Genomic DNA, 23,543 nt, shown 5'->3' on the forward strand with positions numbered 1-23,543 from the left:
ACTACTAAATAACCAAGAGATCACTGAAGAAATCAAAGAGGAAATAAAAAAAATACCTAGAAACAAATGACAATGAAAACACGATGACGCAAAACCTATGGGATGCAGCAAAAGCAGTTCTAAGAGGGAAATTTATAGCAATACAATCCTACCTCATGAAACAAAAGTCTCAAATAAACGACCTAACCTTACACCTAAAGCAATTAGAGAAAGAACCAAAAACACCCCAAGTTAGCAGAAGGAAAGAAATCATAAAGATCAGATCAGAAATAAATGAAAGAGAAATAAAGGAAATGATAACAAAGATCAATAAAACTAAAAGCTGGTTCTTTGAGAAGATAAACAAAATTGATAAAACGTTAGCCAGACATCAAGAAAGAAAGGGAGAAGATTCAAATCAACAGAATTAGAAATGAAAGAGGAGAACTAACAACTGACACTGCAGAAATACAAAGGATCATGAGAGATTACTACAAGCAACTATATGCCAATAAAATGGACAACATGGAAGAAATGGACAAATTCTTAGAAAAGTACAACCTTCTGAGTCTGAACCAGGAAGAAATAGAAAATATAAACAGACCAGTCCCAAGCACTGAAATTGAAACTGTGATTAAAAATCTTCCAACAAACAAAAGCCAGGACCAGATGGTTTCATAGGTGAATGCTGTCAAACATTTAGAGAAGAGCTAACACCTGTCCTTCTCAAACTCTTCCAAAAAATTTCACAATTTGTATGGAAACACAAAAGACCCCGAATAGCCCAAGCAATCTTGAGAAAGAAAAATGGAGTTGGAGCAATCAGGCTCCCTGACTTTGGACTACACTACAAAGCTACAGTAATCAAGACAGTATGGTACCGGCCCAAAAACAGAAATATAGATCAATGGAACAGGATTGAAATCCCAGAGACAAACCCACGCAACTATGGTCACCTTGTCTTTGATAAAGCAGACAAGAATATACAATGGAGAAAAGACAGCCTCTTCAATAAGTGGTTCTGGAAAACTGGACAGCTACCTGTAAAAGAATGAAATTAGAACACTCCCTAACACCATATACAAAAATAAACTCAAAACGGATTAAAGACCTAAATGTAAGGCCAGACACTGTAAAACTCTTAGAGGGAAACATAGGCAGAACACTCTATGACATAAATCACAGCAAGATCCTTTTTGACCCACCTCCTAGAGAAATGGAAATAAAAACAAAAATAAACAAATGGGATCTAATGAAATTTGAAACCTTTTGCACAGCAAAAGAAACCATAAACAAGATGAAAACACAACCCTCAGAATGGGAAAAAATATTTGCAAATGAAGCAACGGACAAAGGATTAATCTCCAAAATACATAAACAGCTCATGCAGCTCAATATCAAAAAAGCGAACAACCCAGTCCAAAAATGGGCAGAAGACCTAAATAGACATTTCTCCAAAGAAGATATATAGATTGCCAACAAACACATGAAAGGATGCTCAACATCACTAATCATTAGAGATTTGCAAATCAAAACCACAGTGAGGTATCACCTCACACCAGTCAGAATGGCCATCATCAAAAAATCTACAACAATAAATGCTGGAGAAGGTGTGGAGAAAAGGGAACCCTCTTGCACTGTTGGTGGGAATGTAAACTGATACAGCCACTGTGGAGAACAGTATGGAGGTTCCTTAAAAAACTAAAAATAGAACTACCATACAACCCAGCAATCCCACTACTGAGCATATACACTGAGCAAACCATAATTCAAAAAGAGTCATATACCACAATGTTCATTGCAGCACTGTTTACAATAGCCAGGACATGGAAACAACCTAAGTGTCCATCAACAGATAAATGGATAAAGAAGATGTGGCACATATATACAATGGAATATTATTCAGCCATAAAAAGAAATGAAATTGAGTTATTTGTAGTGACCTAGAGTCTGTCATACAGAGTGAAGTAAGTCAGAAAGAGAAAAACAAATACCATATGCTAACACATATATATGGAATCTAAAAAGAAAAAAAAGGTTCTGAAGAACCTAGGAGCAGGACAGGAATAAAGACACAGATATAGAGAACGGACTTGAGGACATGGGGTGGGGAAAGGGTAAGCTGGGATGGAGTGACAGAGTGGCATTGACATATATACACTGCCCAATGTAAAACAGATAGCTAGTGGGGAGCAGCTGCATAGCACAGGGAGATCATCTCAGTGCTTTGTGACCACCTAGAGGGGTGGGATAGGGAGGGTGGGAGGGAGCTGCAAGAGGGAGGGGATATGGGAATATATGTATATGTATAGCTGATTCATTTTGTTATAGAGCAGAAACTAACACAACATTGTAAAGTAATTATACTCCAATAAAGGTATTTACAAAAAAAGAAAATGGAAAAAGAAAATTTCTCCAGTTGTCTACCAGTGAGATCTCCCAGTGCTCTTGGAAATTCTTTGTAGTAGCTTAGCAAGGAACTTCTCAGTAAGTCTAAGTTAGTTCCATGGAAGAAGAGGCTGATATCAACCCCTGGACTCTGGGAGCTCCATATTCTAGTGAAACCATTTCCTCATGTTGGGAACTTCCAGTGTTGCATAGTTGCATAGATCATTCCTACCTAACCTACACACTATAAATATGTACAGCCTTATCAGTAGCAAAGGGCCCCTCTCTACTGCACATAGGCCAGGCACTTAGAGGTCGACTATGCACAACCTAAATTGTGAGATTATAAGAGTTACGGGGAATACATGCATTCTATTATTTCTCTGATGTAAACCGTTCACTCAATAAACTGTATTTTATATCCTAAAAAAAAAAAAATATATATATATATATATATATATATATATATATATATATATATATATATATATATATATATATATAGTTCTTGCTCTCAGCACACTTAAAAGTTAATGGTGACTGAACTGGTGGACTTAATAGCCAAGCCTTCCAGAAATTGGTGCATAGCTTCTCAAATATTCAAGTTTAATACCAGAATTTAGAGCTGATTCTTTTTTTCCCAAGTGTTCCGGTGAGGCAAAATTTTTATAGCTGGTTCCCAGTTTTGCCAGTCATGTCAGGAATGTAGTTGACTGTACTTGCTTATGATTTTTATTGAATTATGGAGTGGGAGGGTTTGGGGTTTTTTTGAGGGAAAAAGCCCCGTAGAGCCACTGTTTCCATAGCAACAGAAAAGCTGGCTGCAGTGTCTCAACTGACCAGCCCAAGAATGGCTGGTTGATAGTTTCACAAAAGTCAAGGGAACACAAAAGGAGAAAGCACTGAGAGATAGATGCAACATTTTCTAGATGTTGTGTGATGTTGGCTTAAGTAAAGATTCATTTGCCTTTTTTTATTTAACTGAAGTGTAGTTGGTGTACAATATAGTGATTCACAATTTTTAAAGGTTATACTCCATGTATAGTTATTATAAAATATTGGCTATGTTCCCTCTGTTGTACATTGTATCCTTATAGCTTATCTTATATGTAATAGTTTGTACCTCCCAGTTTCCCTACCCTTATATTGCCTCTCCCCCTTTCCCTCTCCCCAGTGGTAACCACTAGTTTGTTCTCTATATCTGTGAGTCTGTTTCTTTTTTGTTATATTCACTAGTTTGTTGTGTTTTTTAGATTCCACATATAAGTGATGTCATACAGTATTTGTCTTTCTCTGTCTGACTTATTTCACTTAGTATAATACCCTCCAAGTCCATCCATGTTGCTGCAAGTAGCAAATTTTCATTCTTTTTTAGGGCTGAATAGTATTCCATTGTATGTTTATACATCTTCTTTATCCATACATCTGTTGATGGACACTTAGGTTGCTTCCAATTGTTTCTTGGCAACTGTAAATTATAGTACTATGAACATTGGGGTGCATGTATCTTTTCAAATTAGTGTTGTGGGGGGTTTTTTGGATATATACTCAGGAGTGGAATTTTGGGTCATATGGTAGTTCTATTTTTACTTTAATGAGAAACCTCCATACTGTTTTCCACAGTGACTGCACCAATTTACATTCCCACCAACAGTGTACGAGGTTTCCCTTTTCTCTACATATTCACCAACATTTATTATTTGTGTTCTTTTTGATGATAGCCATTCTGACAGGTGTGAGGTGATATCTCATTGTGGTTTTGATTTGCATTTTCCTCATAGTTAATTAGCAGTGTTGAGCATCTTTTCATGTGCCTATTGGCCATCTGCATTTTCTCTTTGGAAAAATGTCTATTCAGGTCTTCTGACCATTTTTTAATTGGGTTGTTTGTTTTTGATGTTGAGTTATATGAGCTGTTTATTTATTTTGGATATTAACCCTTATCAGTCATATCATTTGCAAATATTTTCTCCCCTTCAGTAGATTGTCTTTCATTTTGTTGATGGTTTCCTTCACTGTTGAAAAGCTTTTAAGTTTAATTAGGTCCCATTTGTTTACTTTTGCTTTTATTTCCATTACTCTAGGAGACAGATCCAAAAAAATATTGCTACAATTTATGTCAAAGAGTGTTCTGCCTATGTCTTCCTCTAGGAGTTTTATGGGTTTGGGTCTTACATTTAGGTCTTTAATCCATTTTGAGTTTAATTTGTGTATGGTGTTAGAGAATGTTCTAATTTCATTCTTTTACATGTAGCTGTCCAGTTTTCCTAGCACCACTTTGTCTTTTCTCCAGCATATATTCTTGCATCCTTTGTTGTAGATTATTGACCATAAGTGTGTGGGTTTATTTTTGAGCTCTGTTCTGTTCCATTGATCTGTGTGTCTCTTTTTGTGCCAGTACCGTACTGTTTTGATTACTGAAACTTTGTAGTATACTCTGAAGTCAGGGAGTCATCTGCCTTTTTATGTCTCACCCTTAACTCCTGCAAAGGTGCAATTCCTCATGAACAACAAACTGGGAGCCCTTGATGATTGTATGCTGCCTCTTTCCTTAGAGTATTTGTCTTAGTAGGACTTAGATGCACATTATATGCAGATGTGATTTCCATGCCTCAATTGATTTAGCAAAGAAAAAACAACCAGAGGACATGATTTGATCTTTGTTTTTGCACAGGCATGGTAGAAGATCTCAGCATGCCAGGTACCTCTTTATGCTGATGTGAAGAAGCTGACATGCAGTTGCCTTCAGACATCTGAAGGGTGCTGATTTGGAAGTAGAGGCATTCTTAGTAGTTCAGAGGACAGAACTGGTATCTGTGGGTAACTGCTATGTAGATGGAGATGTTGGCTTAGTATGAGAATTTTCTAACATTACCCATTACCAGAGGCGTGCCGTGAGGGGCAGGATGTCTTTCTCTCAGAGCTGCTGCAGAGGGATTCCTGCCATGGGTGAGAGGTTGGATTGGTTGATTTTTAGATCTTTTGAAGGTTAAGATCTTCTGAGTCTACAGTTGTATTAAACAAGTGGCATGTTTGTTGATGTGCTGAATGATTTTAGTTAGACCCTAACCCCCAGTCTGAATTAATAGAATATGTTGTCTATCAAAGAAAAACAAATCTGGACTTAGGTAAGAAGAAGACTTCATTCAAAAGAATTATTGCAATAAGGGGAGGGAGGTATTACAATAGAGGGGAAGAGGCTATTCCATAGGGAGAACAATTTGACCAAAGGATCTGCAAGGGTCTCAAGATCAGGCAGAACGGAAATTTCTTTTATAGGGGCAGGTAAACAAGGCTAGAAAGAACCAGATATGGGGGAATAGATGGCAGAATCAGACAGTGATCAGGAAATGTCTTTCCTTGATGTCAGCTGATTCTCAGGAAACATCATTAAGGAGAGGTTATATGCTGGCTTGGGCTGAGGGTGGGTCAGAGGCTTGGGAGAAGGAGACAAGCTTAGGTAACATTTGGTCATCAGTTAGCAAGCATTTTCTAATCAATCAGTGAGGACAAGCAGCTCAGCTTATCTTTTTTCACGCAAAGCATGGAAATTTGGTAGGTCTATGTCTGGCCTTTTCATAGGTAAGCATGGGGGCTAGGTGAGTCTTCCCTGAGTCTTATGGGGAGGCGTGGTTCTTTGCAGTAAGCTGTTTTCCAGAACAGGTTGGGAGATTTTTTTTAACTGTGCAGTTTTCCAAGAGCTCAGGTAAAGTTTAATATGGTCATGGATCTGGCTGTAGTTGTTATGTTCTTTCCTTATTCTTTTTCTTTTTTTTCTTTCTTTTAATTTTTGAATTTTATTTTATTTATTTTTTTATACAGCAGGTTCTTATTAGTCATCCATTTTATACACATCAGTGTATACATGTCAATTCCAATCACGCAATTCATCACACCACCATCTCCACCCCCCACAGTTTTCCCCCCTTGGTGTCCATAAGTTTGTTCTCTACATCTGTGTCTCGACTTCTGCCCTGCAAACCAGTTCATCTGTACCATTTTTCTAGGTTCCACATACATGCGTTAATACACGATATTTGTTTTTCTCTTTCTGACTTACTTCACTCTGTATGCCAGTCTCTAGATCCATCCACGTCTCAACAAATGACCCAATTTCGTTCCTTTTTATGGCTGAATGATATTCCATTGTATATATGTACCACATCTTTATCCATTCGTCTCTTGATGGGCATTTAGGTTGCTTCCATGACCTGGCTATTGTAAATAGTGCTGCAATGAACATTGGGGTGCATGTGTCTTTCTGAATTATGGTTTTCTCTGAGTATATGCCCAGTAGTGGGATTGCTGGATCATATGGTAATTCTATTTTTAGTTTTTTAAGGAACCTCCATACTGTTCTCCATAGTGGCTGTATCAATTTACATTCGCAACAACAGTGCAAGAGGGTTCCCTTTTCTCCGCACGCTCTCCAGCATTGTTGTTTGTAGATTTTCTGATGATGCCCATTCTAACTGGTGTGAGGTGATAGCTCACTGTAGTTTTGATTTGCATTTCTCTAATAATTAGTGATGTTGAGCAGCTTTTCTTATGCTTCTCGGCCATCTATATGTCTTCTTTGGAGAAATGTCTCTTTAGGTCTTCTGCCCATTTTTGGATTGGGTTGTTTGTTTCTTTAATATTGAGCTGCATGAGCTGTTTATATATTTTGGAGATTAATCCTTTGTCCGTTGATTCGTTTGCAAATATTTTCTCCCATTCTGAGGGTTGTCTTTTCGTCTTGTTTATGGTTTCCTTTGCTGTTTCATTAGATCCCATTTGTTTATTTTTGTTTTTATTTCCATTACTCTAGGAGGTGGATCAAAAAAGATCTTGCTGTGATTTGTGTCAAAGAGTGTTCTTCCTATGTTTTCCTCTAAGAGTTTTATAGTGTCCGGTCTTACATTTAGGTCTAGAATCCACTTTGAGTTTATTTTTGTGTATGATGTTAGGGAGTGTTCTAATTTCATTCTTTTACATGTAGCTGTCCAGTTTTCCCAGCACCACTTATTGAAGAGACTGTCTTTTCTCCATTGTATATCCTTGCCTCCTTTGTCATAGATTAGTTGACCATAGGTGCATGGGTTTATCTCTGGGCTTTCTATCTTGTTCCATTGATCTGTGTTTCTGTTTTTGTGCCAGTACCATATTGTCTTGATTACTGTAGCTTTGTAGTATAGTCTGAAGTCAGGGAGTCTGAATCCTCCTGCTCCATTTTTTTCCCTCAAGACTGCTTTGGCTATTCGGGGTCTTTTGTGTCTCCATACAAATTTTAAGATTTTTTGTTCTAGTTCTGTAAAAAAACATGCCATTGGTAATTTGATAGAGATTGCATTGAATCTGTAGATTGCTTTGGGTAGTATAGTCATTTTCACAATATTGATTCTTCCAATCCAAGAACATGGTATATCTCTCCATCTGTTGGTATCATCTCTAATTTCTTTCATCGGTGTCTTACAGTTTTCTGCATACAGGTCTTTTGTCTCCCGAAGTAGGTTTATTCCTAGGTATTTTATTCTTTTTGTTGCAGTGGTAAATGGGAGTGTTTCCTTAATTTCTCTTTCAGATTTTTCATCATTAGTGTATAGGAATGCAAGAGATTTCTGTGCATCAATTTTGTATCCTGCAACTTTACCAAATTCATTGATTAGCTCTATAGTTTTCTGGTGGCATCTTTAGGATTCTCTATGTATGTATCATGTCATCTGCAAACAGTGACAGTTTAACGTCTTCTTTTCCAATTTGTATTCCTTTTATTTCTTTTTCTTCTCTGATTGCCGTGGCTAGGACTTCAAAAACTATGTTGAGTAATAGTGGCGAGAGTGGACATCCTTGTCTTGTTCCTGATCTCAGAGGAGATGCTTTCAGTTTTTCACCATTGAGAATGATGTTTGCTGTGGGTTTGTCATATATGGCCTTTATTATGTTGAGGTAGTTTCCCTCTATGCCCACTTTCTGGAGAGTTTTTATCATAAATGGGTGTTAAATTTTGTCAAAAGCTTTCTCTGCATCTATTGAGATGATCATATGGTTTTTATCCTTCAGTTTGTTAATATGGTGTATCACATTGATTGATATGTGTATATTGAAGAATCCTTGCATCCCTGGGATAAATCCCACTTGATCGTGGTGTATGATCCTTTTAATGTGTTGTTGGATTCTCTTTGCTAGTTTCTTGTTGAGGATTTTTGCATCTATATTCATCAGTGATATTGGTCTGTAATTTTCTTTTTTTGCAGTATCTTTGTCTGGTTTTTGTATCAGGGTGATGGTGGCCTCATAGAAGGAGTTCGGGAGTGTTCCTTCCTCTGCAATTTTTTGGAGGAGTTTGAGAAGGATGGGTGGTAGCTCGTCTCTGAATGTTTGATAGAATTCACCTGTGAAGCCATCTGGTCCTGGACTTTTGTTTGTTGTAAGATTTAAATCACAGTTTCAATTTCATTACTTGTGATTGGTCTGTTCATATTTTCTGTTTCTTCCTGGTACAGTCTTGGAAGGTTATACCTTTCTAAGAATTTGTCTATTTCTTCCAGGTTGTCCATTTTATTGGCATAGAGTTGTTTGTAGTAGTCTCTTAGGATGCTTTGTATTTCTGTGGTGTCTGTTGTAACTTCTCCTTTTTCATTTGTAATTTTATTGATTTGAGTCTTCTCCCTCTTTTCCTTGATGAGTCTGGCTAATGGTTTATCAATTTTGTGTATCTTCTCAAAGAACCAGCTTTTAGTTTTATTGATCTTTGCTATTGTTTTCTTTGTTTCTATTTCATGTATTTTTGCTCTGATCTTTATGATTTCTTTCCTTCTGCTAACCTTGGGTTTTGTTTATTCTTCTTTCTGTAGTTCCTTTAGGTGTAATGTTAGATTGTTTATTAGAGATTTTTCTTGTTTCTTGAGGTAGGCTTGTATAGCTATAAACTTCCCTCTTAGAACTGCTTTTGCTGCATCCCATAGGTTTTGGGTCGTCGTGTTTTCATTGTCATTTGTCTCTAGGTAGTTTTTGATTTCCTCTTTGATTTCTTCAGTGATCTCTTTGTTATTTAGTAATGCATTGTTTAGCCTCCCTGTTTTTTTGTTTTTTACGGTTTTTTTTCCATGAAATTGATTTCTAATCTCATAGCGTTGTGGTCAGAAAAGATGCTTGATATGATTTCAGTTTTCTTAAATTTACTGAGGCTTGACCCTCAGTAAAGGTCATCTTGTGACCCAAGATGTCATCTATCCTGGAGAACGTTCCGTGCGCACTAGAGAAGAAAGTGTAATCTGCTGTTTTTGGATGGAATGTCCTATAAATATCAATTAAATCTATCTGGTCCATTGTGTCATTTAAAGCTTCTGTTTCCTTATTTATTTTCATTTTGGATGATCTCTCCATAGGTGTAGGTGAGCTGTTAAAGTCCCCCACTATTATTGTGTTACTGTGGATTTCCTGTTTTATAGCTGTTAGCAGTTGCCTTATGTATTGAGGTGCTCCCAGGTTGGGTGCATATATATTTATAATTGGTATATCTTCTTCTTGGATTGATCCGTTGATCATTAGATAGTGTCCTTCCTTGTCTCTTGTAACATTCTTTATTTTAAAATCTATTTTATCAGATATGAGTATTGCTACTCCAGCTTTCTTTTGATTTCTATTTTCATGGAATATCTTTTTCCATCCCCTCACTTTCAGTCTGTATGTGTCCCTAGGTCTGAAGTGAGTCTCTTGTAGACAGCATATATATGGGTCTTCTTTTTGTTTCCATTCAGCAAGCCTGTGTCTTTTGGTTGGAGCATTTAATCCAGTCACGTTTAAGGTAATTATCAATATGTATGTTCTTATGACCATTTTCTTAATTGTTTTGGGTTTGTTTTTGTAGGTCCTTTTCTTCTCTTGTGTTTCCCAGTTAGAGAAGTTCCTTTAGCATTTGTTGTAGAGCTGGTTTGGTGGTGCTGTATTCTGTTAGCTTTTGCTTGTCTGTAAAGCTTTTGATTTCTCCATCGAATCTGAATGAGATCCTTGCCGGGTAGAGTAATCTTGGTTGTAGGTTCTTCCCTTTCATCACTTTAGGTATATCGTGCCACTCCTTTCTGGCTTGTAGAGTTTCTGCTGAGAAATCAGCTGTTAACCTTACGGGAGTTCCCTTGTATGTTATTTGTCGTTTTTCCCTTGCTGCTTTCAATAATTTTTCTTTGTCTTTAATTTTTGCCAATTTGATTACTGTGTGTCTTGGTGTGTTTCTCCTTGGGTTTATCCTGTATGGGACTTGCTGTGCTTCCTGGACTTGGGTGGCTATTTCCTTTCCCATGTTAGGGAAGTTTTCGACTATAATCTCCTCAAATATTTTCTCTGGTCCTTTCTCTCTCTCTCTCTTCTCCTTCTGGGACCCCTATAATGTGAATGTTGTTGTGTTTAATGTTGTCCCATAGGTCTCTTAGTCTGTCTTCATTTCTTTTCATTCTTTTTTCTTTATCCTGTTCCCCGGCAGTGGATTCCACCGTTCTGTCTTCTTATCCGTTCTTCTGCCTCAGTTATTCTGCTATTGATTCCTTCTAGTGTATTTTTCACTTCAGTTATTGTATTGTTCATCTCTGTCTGTTTGTTCTTAAATTCTTCTAGTTGTTTGTTCTTTAATTCTTCTAGGTCTTTGTTAAACATTTCTTGCATCTTCTCGATCTTTGCCTCCATTCTTTTTCCGAGGTCTTGGATCATCTTCACTATCATTATTCTGAATTCTTTTTCTGGTAGGTTTCCTATCTTCACTTCTTCATTTAGTTGTTTTTCTAGGGTTTTATCTTGTTCCTTCATCTGGTACATAGCCCTCTGCCTTTTCATCTTGTCTATCTTTCTGTGAATGTGGTTTTTGATCCACAGGCTGCAGGATTCTAGTTCTTCTTGCTTCTGCTGTCTGCCCCCTGGTAGATGAGGCTATCTAAGAGGCTTGTGTAAGTTTCCTGATGGGAGGGACTGGTGGTGGGTAGAACTGGGTGTTGCTCTGGTGGGCAGAGCTCAGTAAAACTTTAATCTGCTTGACTGCTGATGGGTGGGGCTGGGTTCCCTCCTGTTGTTTGGCCTGAGGCAACCCAACACTGGAGCCTACCTGGACTCTTTGGTTGGGCTAATGACAGACTCTGGGAGGGCTCACGCCAAGTAGTACTTCCCAGAACTTCTGCTGCCAGTGTCCTTGTCCCCATGGTGAGCCACAGCCACCCACCGCCTCTGCAGGAGACCCTCCAACACTAGCAGGTAGTTCTGGTTCAGTCTCCTATGGGGTCACTCTTCCTTCCCCTGGGTCCCGATGCGCACACTACATTGTGTGTGCCCTCCGAGAGTGGAGTCTCTGTTTCCCCCAGTCCTGTCGAAGTCCTGCAATAAAATCCTGCTAGGCTTCAAAGTCTGATTCTCTAGGAATTCCTCCTCCTGTTGCTGGACCCCCAAGTTGGGGAGCCTGACGTGGGGCTCAGAACCTTCACTCCAGTGGGTGGACTTCTGTGGTATAAGTGTTCTCCAGTCTGTGAGTCACCCACCCACCAGTTATAGGATTTGATTTTACTGTGATTGTGCCCCTCCTACCATCTCATTGTGGCTTCTCCTTTGTCTTTAGATGTGGGGTATCTTTTTTGGTGAGTTCCAGTGTCTTCCTGTCGATGACTGTCCAGCAGCTAGTTGTGATTCTGGTGTTCTCACAAGAGGGAGTGAGAGCACGTCCTTCTACTCCGCCATCTTGCTTCCTCCCGGGCAAAACTCTCCTTATTCTTTCTTAATTTATTTTTTTATTGAAGTATTCTTGATCTACAGTGTTGTGTTAATTTCTGCTATATAGCAAAGTGACTCAGTTATACACTTATATACATTCTTTTTTATGTTCTTTTCTGTTATAGTTTATCCCAGGATATTGAATATAGTTCCCTGTGCTATACAGTAGGACCTTGTTGTTTATCCATTCTATATGTAATAGTTTGCATCTACTAACCCAAACTCCCAGTCCATCCCTCCCCCAGTTTCCTCCCCCTCGGCAACCACAAGTCTGTTCCCTATGTCTGTGAGTCTGTTTCTGTTTCATAGATAGGTTCATTTGTGCCATATTTTAGATTACACATATAGGTGATATCATACAATATTTGTCTTAGTATAATAATCTCTAGTTGCATCCATGTTGCTGCAAATGGCATTATTTTGTTCCTTTTTATGACTGAGTAGTATTCCATTGTATATATGTACCACATCTTATTTATCCATTCATCTGTCAGTGGACATTTAGGTTGTTTCCACATCTTGGCTATTGTGAATAGTGCTTCTATGAACATAGGGGTGCGTATCTTTTTGAATATCCAGTTTTGTCTGGATATATGCCCAGGAGTGGGATTGCTGAGTCATATGGTAACTCTATTTTTAGTTTTTTTAAGGAACCTCCATCTCCATAGTAGCTGCACTAATTTACATTCCCACCAACAGTGTAGGAGGGTTCCCTTTTCTCCACACCCTCTCCAGCATTTGTTATTTGTAGACTTTTTCATGATGGCCATTCTGACCGGTGTGAGGTGGCACCTCATTGTAGTTTTGATTTGCATTTCTCTAATAATTAGCGATGTTGAGCATCTTTTCATCTGCCTGTTGCCCATCTGTATGTCTTCTTTGGAGAAAAGTCTGTTTAGGTCTTCTGCCAATTTTTCGATTTGGTTGGTTGGTTTTTTTTTGTTGTTGTTGAGTTGTATGAGTTTTTTGTATGTTTTGGAAATTAAGCCCTTGTCTGTTGCATCATTTGCAAATATTTTCCCCCATTCCATAATTTGCCTTTTCATTTTGTTTATGGTTTCCTTTGCTGTGCAAAAGCTTGTAAGTTTGATTAGGTCACATTTCTTTGTTTTTGTTTTTTTATCTATTGCCTTGGGAGATGACCTGAGGAAACATTAGTATGATTCATGTTTTGCCTGTGATCTCTTCTAGGGGGTTTATGGTGTCTTTTCTTGTATTTAAGTCTTTAAGCCATTTTGAGTTTATTTTTGTTCATGGTGTGAGGGTGTGTCTGACTTCATTGAAAAGCTTCCTGCTTTGTTCTTTATCCTCAGGATTGGTTGGGCAATTCTGGGTCTATTATAGTTCCATATAAATTTTAGGATTATTTGTTCCAGTTCTGTGAAAAAAGTCATGGGTAATTTGATATGGATCGCATTAAATCTATAGATTGTTTTGGGTGGTATTGCCATTTTAACAATATTAATTCTTCCAATCCAAGAGCATGGGATATCTTTCCATTTCTTTGAATCATCTTTAATTTCCTTTATTAATGTTTTATAGTTCTTAGCATGTAAGTCTCTCACCTCCTTGGTCAGGTTTATTCCTAAGTTTTTGGGGGTTTTTGGTGCGATTTTAAAAGGCATTGTTTGGAGGATTGGTTCAAGATGGTGGAGTAGAAGGACATGCGCTCACTCGCTCTTATGAGAGCACTGGAATCACAACTAACTGCTGAACAGTCATCGACAGGAAGACACTGGAACTCACCAAAAAAGATACCCCACATCCAGAGACAAAGGAGAAGCCACAATGAGATGGTAGGAGGGGCGCAATCACAGTAAAATCAAATCCTATAACTGGTGGGTGGGTGACTCACAGACTGGAGAACACTTATACCACAGAAGTCCACCCACTGGAGTGAAGGTTCTGAGCCCCATGTCAGTCTCCCCAACTTGGGGGTCCAGCAACAAGAGGAGGAATTCCTAGAGAATCAGACTTTGAAGGCTAGCAGGATTTTATTGCAGGACTTCGACAGGACTGGGGGAAACAGAGACTCCACTCTCGGAGGGCACACACAATGTAGTGTGCGCATCGGGACCCAGGGGAAGGAGCAGTGACCCCATAGGAGACTGAACCAGAACTACCTGCTAGTGTTGGAGGGTCTCCTGCAGAGGCGGTGGGTGGCTGTGGCTCACCATGGGGACAAGGACACTGGCAGCAGAAGTTCTGGGAAGTACTACTTGGCGTGAGCCCTCCCAGAGTCTGTCATTAGCCCAACCAAAGAGTCCAGGTAGGCTCCAGTGTTGGGTTGCCTCAGGCCAAACAACAGGAGGGAACCCAGCCCCACCCATCAGCAGTCAAGCAGATTAAAGTTTTACTGAGCTCTGCCCACCAGAGCAACACCCAGTTCTACCCACCACCAGTCCCTCCCATCAGGAAACTTACACAAGCCTCTTAGATAGCCTCATCTACCAGGGGGCAGACAGCAGAAGCAAGAAGAACTAGAATCCTGCAGCCTGTGGATCAAAAACCACATTCACAGAAAGATAGACAAGATGAAAAGGCAGAGGGCTATGTACCAGATGAAGGAACAAGATAAAACCCTAGAAAAACAACTAAATGAAGAAGTGAAGATAGGAAACCTACCAGAAAAAGAATTCAGAATAATGATAGTGAAGATGATCCAAGACCTCGGAAAAAGAATGGAGGCAAAGATCGAGAAGATGCAAGAAATGTTTAACAAAGACTTAGAAGAATTAAAGAACAAACAACTAGAAGAATTTAAGAACAAACAGAGATGAGCAATACAATAACTGAAATGAAAAATACACTAGAAAGAATCAATAGCAGAATAACTGAGGCAGAAGAACGGATAAGTGACCTGGAAGACAGAATGGTGGAATCCACTGCCGGGGAACAGGATAAAGAAAAAAGAATGAAAAGAATTGAAGACAGTCACAGTTACAGAAAGATAGACAAGATGAAAAGGCAGAGGGCTATGTACCAGATGAAGGAACAAGAAAAAACCCCAGAAAAACAACTAAATGAAGTGGAGATAGGCAACCTTCCAGAAAAAGAATTCAGAATAATGATAGTGAAGATGATCCAGGACCTCGGAATAAGAATGGAGGCAAAGATCGAGAAGATGCAAGAAATGATTAACAAAGACCTAGAAGAATTAAAGAACAAACAGAGATGACCAATACAATAACTGAAATGAAAACTACACTAGAAGGAATCAATAGCAGAATAACTGAGGCAGAAGAACGGATAAGTGACCTGGAAGACAGAATGGTGGAATTCACTGCTGCGGAACAGACTAAAGAAAAAAGAATGAAAAGAAATGAAGACAGCCTAAGAGACCTCTGGGACAACATTAAACGCAACAACATTCGCATTATAGGGGTCCCAGAAGGAGAAGAGAGAGAGAGAGGACCAGAGAAAATATTTGAAGAGATTATAGTCGAAAACTGCCCTAACATGGGAAAGGAAATAGCCACCCAAGTCCAGGAAGCGCAGAGAGTCCCATACAGAATAAACCCAAGGAGAAACACGCCAAGACACATAGTAATCAAAGTGGCAAAAATTAAAGACAAAGAAAAATTATTGAAAGCAGCAAGGGAAAAACGACAAATAACATACAAGGGAACTCCCATAAGGTTAACAGCTGATTTCTCAGCAGAAACTCTGCAAGCCAGAAGGGAGTGGCATGATATACTTAAAGTGATGAAAGGGAAGAACCTACAACCAAGATTACTCTACCCGGCAAGGATCTCATTTAGATTTGATGGAGAAATCAAAAGCTTTACAGACAAGCAAAAGCTAAGAGAATTCAGCACCACCAAACCAGCTCTACAACAAATGCTAAAGGAACTTCTCTAAGTGGGAAACACAAGAGAAGAAAAGGACCTACAAAAAAAACAATTAAGAAAATGGTCATAGGAACATACATATCGATAATTACCTTAAACGTGAATGGATTAAATGCCCCAACCAAAAGACATAGACTGGCTGAATGGATACAAAAACAAGACCCATATATATGCTGTCTACAAGAGACCCACTTTAGACCTAGGGACACATACAGACTGAAAGTGAGGGGATGGAAAAAGATATTCCATGCAAATGGAAATCAAAAGAAAGCTGGAGTAGCTATACTCATATCAGATAAAATAGACTTTAAAATAAAGAATGTTATAAGAGACAAGGAAGGACACTACATAATGATCCAGGGATCAATCCAAGAAGAGGATATAACAATTATAAATATATATGCACCCAACATAGGAGCACCTCAATACATAAGGCAACTGCTAACAGCTATAAAAGAGGAAATCGACAGTAACACAGTAATAGTGGGGGACTTTAACACTTCACTTACACCAATGGACAGATCATCCAAAATGAAAATAAATAAGGAAACAGAAGCTTTAAATGACACAATAGACCAGATAGATTTAATTGATATATATAGGACATTCCATCCAAAAACAGCAGATTACACGTTCTTCTCAAGTGCTCACGGAACATTCTCCAGGATAGATCACATCTTGGGTCACAAATCAAGCCTCAGTAAATTTAAGAAAATTGAAATCATATCAAGCATCTTTTCTGACCACAACGGTATGAGATTAGAAATGAATTACAGGGAAAAAAACGTAAAAAGGACAAACACATGGAGGCTAAACAATACGTTACTAAATAACCAAGAGATCACTGAAGAAATCAAAGAGGAAATCAAAAACTACCTAGAGACAAATGACAATGAAAACACGACGACCCAAAACCTATGGGATGCAGCAAAAGCGGTTCTAAGAGGGAAGTTTATAGCTATACAAGCCTACCTAAAGAAACAAGAAAAATCTCAAGTAAACAATCTAACCTTACACCTAAAGAAACTAGAGAAAGAAGAACAAACAAAACCCAAAGTTAGCAGAAGGAAAGAAATCATAAAGATCAGAGCAGAAATAAATGAAATAGAAACAAAGAAAACAATAGCAAAGATCAATAAAACTAAAAGTTGGTTCTTTGAGAAGATAAACAAAATTGATAAGCCATTAGCCAGACTCATCAAGAAAAAGAGGGAGAGGACTCAAATCAATAAAATCAGAAATGAAAAAGGAGAAGTTACAACAGACACCGCAGAAATACAAAGCATCCTAAGAGACTACTACAAGCAACTTTATGCCAATAAAATGGACAACCTGGAAGAAATGGACAAATTCTTAGAAAGGTATAACCTTCCAAGATTGAATCAGGAAGAAATAGAAAATATGAACAGACCAATCACAAGTAATGAAATTGAAACTGTGATTAAAAATCTTCCAACAAACAAAAGTCCAGGACCAGATGGCTTCACAGGTGAATTCTATCAAACATTTAGAGAAGAGCTAACACCCATCCTTCTCAAACTCTTCCAAAAAATTGCAGAGGAAGGAACACTCCCAAACTCATTCTATGAGGCCACCATCACCCTGATACCAAAACCAGACAAAGACACTACAAAAAAAGAAAATTACAGACCAATATCACTGATGAATATAGATGCAAAAATCCTCAACAAAATACTAGCAAACAGAATCCAACAACACATTAAAAGGATCATACACCACGATCAAGTGGGATTTATCCCAGGGATGCAAGGATTCTTCAATATATGCAAATCAATCAATGTGATACACCATATTAACAAATTGAAGAATAAAACCCAAAAAAAAAAAAAAAAAAGAATTGAAGACAGCCTAAAAGCCTCTGGGACAACAATAAACGCAACAACATTCGTATTATAGTGATCCCAGAAGGAGAAGAGAGAGAAAAAGGACCCGAGAAGATACTTGAAGAGATTATAGTCGAAAACTTCCCTAACATGGGAAAGGAAATAGCCACCCAAATCCAGTAAGCACAGAGAGTCCCATACAGGATAAACCCAAGGAGGAACACGCCAAGACACATAGTAATCAAACTGGCAAAAATTGAAGACAAAGAAAAATTATTGAAAGCAACAAGGGAAAAATGACAAATAACATACAAGGGAACTCCCGTAAGGTTAACAGCTGATTTCTCAGCAGAAACTCTACAAGCCAGAAGGGAGTGGCATGATATATTAAAAGTGGTGAAAGGAAAGAACCTACAACCAAGATTACTCTACCCGGCAAGTATCTCATTCAGATTTGATGGAGAAATCAAAAGCTTTACAGACAAGCAAAAGCTAAAAGAATTCAGCACCACCAAGCCAGCTCTACAACAAATGCTAAAGGAACTTCTCTAAGAGAGAAACACAAGAGAAAAAAATGACCTACAAAAACAAACCCATAACAATTAAAAAAATGGTAATAGGAACATACATATCGATAATTACCTTAAACATGAATGGATTAAATGCTCCAACCAAAAGACACAGGCTCACTGAATAGATACAAAAACAAGACCCATATATATGCTGTCTACAAGAGACCCACTTCAGACCTAGGGACACATACAGACTGAACGTTAGGGGGTGGAAAAAGATATTCCATGCAAATGGATATGGGGAGGGGGAAGGGTAAGCTGGGACAAAGTGAGAGAGTGGCATGGACTTACATACACTACCAAACATAAAATAGATAGCTAGTTGGAAGCAGCTGCATAGCACAGGGACATCAGCTCGGTGCTTTGTGACCACCTGGAGGGGTGGGATAGGGAGGGTGGGAGGGAGGCAGATGGAAGAGGGAAGAGATATGGGAATATATGTATATGTATAACTGATTCACTTTGTTACAAAGCATAAACTAACACACCATTGTAAAGCAATTATACTCCAATAAAGATGTTAAAAAAAAAAGCAAATGGAAATCAAACGAAAGCTGGAGTAGCAATACTCATATCCGATAACATAGACTTTAAAATAAAGAATGTTACAAGACACAAGGAAGGACACTACATAATGATCAAGGGATCAGTCCAAGAAGAAGATATAATGATTATAAATATATATGCACCCAACATAGTAGCACCTCAATACATAAGGCAGCTGTTAACAGCTATAAAACAGGAAGTCGACAGTAACACAATAATAGTGGGGGACTTAACACCTCACTTACACCAATGGACAGATCATCCAAACAGGAAATTAATAAGGAAACACAAGCTTTAAATGACACAATAGAGCAGAAAGATTTAATTGATATTTATAGGACATTCCATCCAAAAATAGCAGATTACAGTTTCTTCTCAAGTGCACGTGGAACATTCTCCAGGATAGATCACAGCTTGGGTCACAAATAAAGCCTCAGAAATTTAAGAAAATTGAAATCATATCAAGTATCTTTTCTGACCACATGCTGTGAGATTAGAAATCAATTACAGGGAAAACAACGTAAAAAACACAAACACATGGGGTCTAAACAATATGTTACTAAATAACCAAGAGATCACTGAAGAAATCAAAGAGGAAATCAAAAAATACCTAGAGACATAACGAAAACACGACGATCCAAAACCTATGGATTTCAGCAAAAGCCGTTCCAGGAGGGAAGTTTATAGCAATACAAGCCTACCTCCAGAAACAAGAAAAATCTCAAATAAACAATCTAACCTTACACCTAAAGGAACTAGAAAAGAAGAACAAACAAAACTCAAAGTTAGTAGAAGGAAGGAAATCATAAAGATCAGAGCAGAAATAAATGAAATAGAAACAAAGAAAACAATAGCAAAGATCAGTAAAACTAAAAGCTGGTCCTTTGAGAAGATAAACAAAATTGATAAACCAGACTCATCAAGAAAAAGAGGGAGAGGACTCAAATCAATAAAATTAGAAATGAAAAAGTAGAAGTTACAACAGACACTGCAGAAACACAAATCATCCTAAGAGATGACTACAAGCAACTCTATGCCAATAAATTGGACAACCTGGAAGAAATGGACAAATTCTTAGAATAACCTTCCAAGACTGAACCAGGAAGAAATAGAAAATATGAACAGAACAATCACAAGTAATGAAACTGAAACTGTGATTAAAAACCTTGTAACAAAGAAAAGTCCAGGACGAGATTGCTTCATGGGTGAATTCTGTCAAACGTTTAGAGAAGAGCTATCACCCATCCTTCTCAAACTCTTCCAAAAATTGCAGAGGAAGGAACACTCCCAAACTCATTCTGTGAGGCCACCATCACCCTGATACCAAAACCAGACAAAGATACTGCAAAAAAAGAAAATTACAGACCAATATCACTGGTGAGTATAGATGCAAAAGTCCTCAACAAAATACTACCAAACAGAATCCAACAGCACATTAAAAGGATCATACACCACGATCAAGTGGGATTTATCCCAGGGATGCAAGGATTCTTCAGCATACACAAATCAATCAATGTGATACACCATATTAACAAATTGAAGTATAAAAACCATATGATCATCTCAATAGATGCAGAAAAAGCTTTTGACAGAATTCAACACTGATTTATGATAAAAACTCTCCAGAAAGTGGGCATAGATGGAACCTACCTCAACATAATAAAGGCCATATATGACAAACCCACAGCAAACATCATTCTCAGTGGTGAAAATCTGAAAGCATTTCCTCTAAGATTAGAAACAAGACAAGGATGTCCACTCTCGCCACTATTATTCAACATAGTTTTGGAAGTCCTAGCCATGGCAATCAGAGAAGGAAGACAAATAAAAGGAATCCAAATTGGAAAAGAAGTAAAACTCGCTGTTTGCAGATGACATGATACTATACATAGAGAATCCTAAAGATGCCACCAGAAAACTATAGAGCTAGTCAATGAATTTGGTAAAGTTGCAGGATACAAAATTAATACACAGAAGTCTCTTGCATTCCTATACACTAATGATGAAAAATCTGAAAGAGAAATTAAGGAAACACTCCCATTTACCACTGCAACAAAAAGAATAAAATACCTAGGAATAAACCTACCTAGGGAGACGAAAGACCTATGTGCAGAAAACTATAAGACACTGATGAAAGAAATTAAAGATGATACCAACAGATGGAGAGATATACCATGTTCTTGGATTGGAAGAATCAATATTGTGAAAATGACTATACTACCAAAGCAATGTACAGATTCAATGCAATCCCTATCAAATTACCAATGGTATTTTTTATGGAACTAGAACAAAAAATCTTAAAATTTGTATGGAGACACAAAATACCCCGAATAACCAAAGCAGTCTTGAGGGAAAAAAACGGAGCTGGAGGAATCAGACTCCCTGACCTCAGACTATACTACAGAGCTACAGTAATCAAGACAATATGGTACTGGCACAAAAACAGAAATATAGATCAATGGAACAGGATAGAAAGCCCAGAGATTAACCCATGCACATATGGTAACCTTATTTTTGATAAAGGAGGCAAGAATATACAATGGAGAAAAAACAGCCTCTTCAATAAGTGGTGCTGGGAAAACTGGACAGCTACATGTAAAAGAATGAAATTAGAACACTCCTAACACCATACACAAAAGCAAACTCAAAATGGATTAGAGACCTAAATGTAAGACCAGACACTATAAAACTCTTAGAGGAAAACATAGGAAGAACACTCTTTGACATAAATCACAGCAAGATCTTTTCTGATCCACCTCCTAGAGTAATGGAAATAAAAATGAAAATAAACAAATGGGACCTAATGAAACTTAAAAGCTTTTGCATAGCAAAGGAAGCCACAAAGAAGACGACAAGACAACCCTCCGAATGGGAGAAAATATTTGCAAATGAAGCAACGGACGAAGGATTAATCCCCAAAATATATAAACAGCTTATGCAGCTCAGTATTAAAAAAAACACAGACAACCCAATCAAAAAATGGGCAGAAAACCTAAATAGACATTTCTCCAAAGAAGACAAACAGATGGCCAAGAAGCACATGAAAAGCTGTTCAACATCACTAGTCATTAGAGAAATGCAAATCAAAAGTACAATGAGGTATCACCTCACACCAGTTAGAATGGGCATCATCAGAAAATCTACAAACAACAAATGCTGGAGAAGGTGTGGAGAAAAGGGAACCCTCTTGCACTGTTGTTGGGAATGTAAATTGATACAACCACTATGGAGAATAGTATGGAGGTTCCTTAAAAAACTAAAAATAGAATTACCATATGACCCAGCAATTCCACTACTGGGCCTATAGCCAGAGAAATCCATAATTCAAAAGGACACATGCACCCCAATGTTCATTGCAGCACTATTTACAATAGCCAGGACTTGGAAACAACCTAAATGCCCATCGATAGACGAATGGATTAAGATGTGGTACATATATATACAATGGAATATTACTCAGCCATAAAAAGGAACGAAATTGGGTCATTTGCAGAGACGTGGATGGATCTAGAGACTGTCATACAGGGTGAAGTGTGTCAGAAAGAGAAAAACAAATATCGTATATTTACGCATATATGTGGAACCTAGAAAAATGGTACAGATGAACCAGTTTGCAGGGCAGAAGTTGAGACACAGATGCAGAGAACAAACGTATGGCCACCAAGGGGGAAAAGTGGCGGGGGGTTGTTGGTGGTGGTGGTGTGATGAATTGGGAGATTGGGATTGACATATATACACTAATATGTATAAAATAGATAACTAATAAGAACCTGCTGTATAAAATAATAAAATTCTAAAATTCAGAATATAAATAATTAATTAAAAGGCAGTGTTTTTTTACATTCCCTTTCTGCTATTTCATTTTTAGTGTAAAGAAATGCCACTGATTTCTGTACGTTAATCTTGTATCCTGCTACGTTGCTGGATTCATGTATCAGTTCTAGTAGGTTTTTTGTTTTTTTGTTTTTTGTTTTGGCTGTATCGGGTCTTCGTTGCTGCATGCGGGCTTTTCTCTAGTTGCGGCGAGTGGAGGCTACTCTTTGTTGTGGTGCGGGGGCTTCTCACTGCAGTGGCTTCTCTTGTTGCGGAGCACGGGCTCTAGGCGTGTGGGCTTCAGTAGTTGTGGCTCTCGGGTTCTAGAGCACAGGCTCAGTAATTGTGGCACACGGGCTTCGTTGCTCCGTGGCATGTGGGATCTTCCCAGACCAGGGCTCAAACCCATGTCTCCTGCATTGGCAGGCGGATTCTTAACCACTGCGCCACCAGGGAAGCCCAGTTCTAGTAGTTTTTGTGGAGTCTTTAGGGTTTCCTATATGTAGTATCATGTCATTTGCTGATGACATGATACTATATATAGTGACCTGAGATTTTCCGAAGTCTGCCTGTTACTTCTCAGGTAGAAAGAGTGTCAGCAGGAAACAGTTACTAAGAAGGACAGTGGTGACCATTTGTTTGTGGTACTCATCCTTCTCAATGATAATTATGCATGTCTTCTGACCTGCACAGTGAGACTAGCTGAGGATTTCAAGGGATCGCAGAATTCTTACCCAATGTGGAGATCCACTCCTCACCCATTTTTTTGCATTAAGTGAATATTTTCCAATGTAGCATTTTGATTGTTTTAATGATTTTTT

The 23,543-nt window shown here is 38.2% G+C and overlaps 1 protein-coding gene across 4 annotated transcripts in view; it reads left to right on the forward strand.

The window, feature by feature from the left end:
- The window catches only part of VPS8 (VPS8 subunit of CORVET complex), a 286,912-nt gene that overhangs the window by 238,544 nt on the left and 24,825 nt on the right, over positions 1-23,543 (forward strand). The gene's annotated exons all lie outside the window — the stretch shown is intronic.

Source organism: Eschrichtius robustus, chromosome 6, assembly GCF_028021215.1.
Source record: "Eschrichtius robustus isolate mEscRob2 chromosome 6, mEscRob2.pri, whole genome shotgun sequence".
In the NCBI taxonomy this organism is placed as follows: domain Eukaryota; kingdom Metazoa; phylum Chordata; class Mammalia; order Artiodactyla; family Eschrichtiidae; genus Eschrichtius; species Eschrichtius robustus.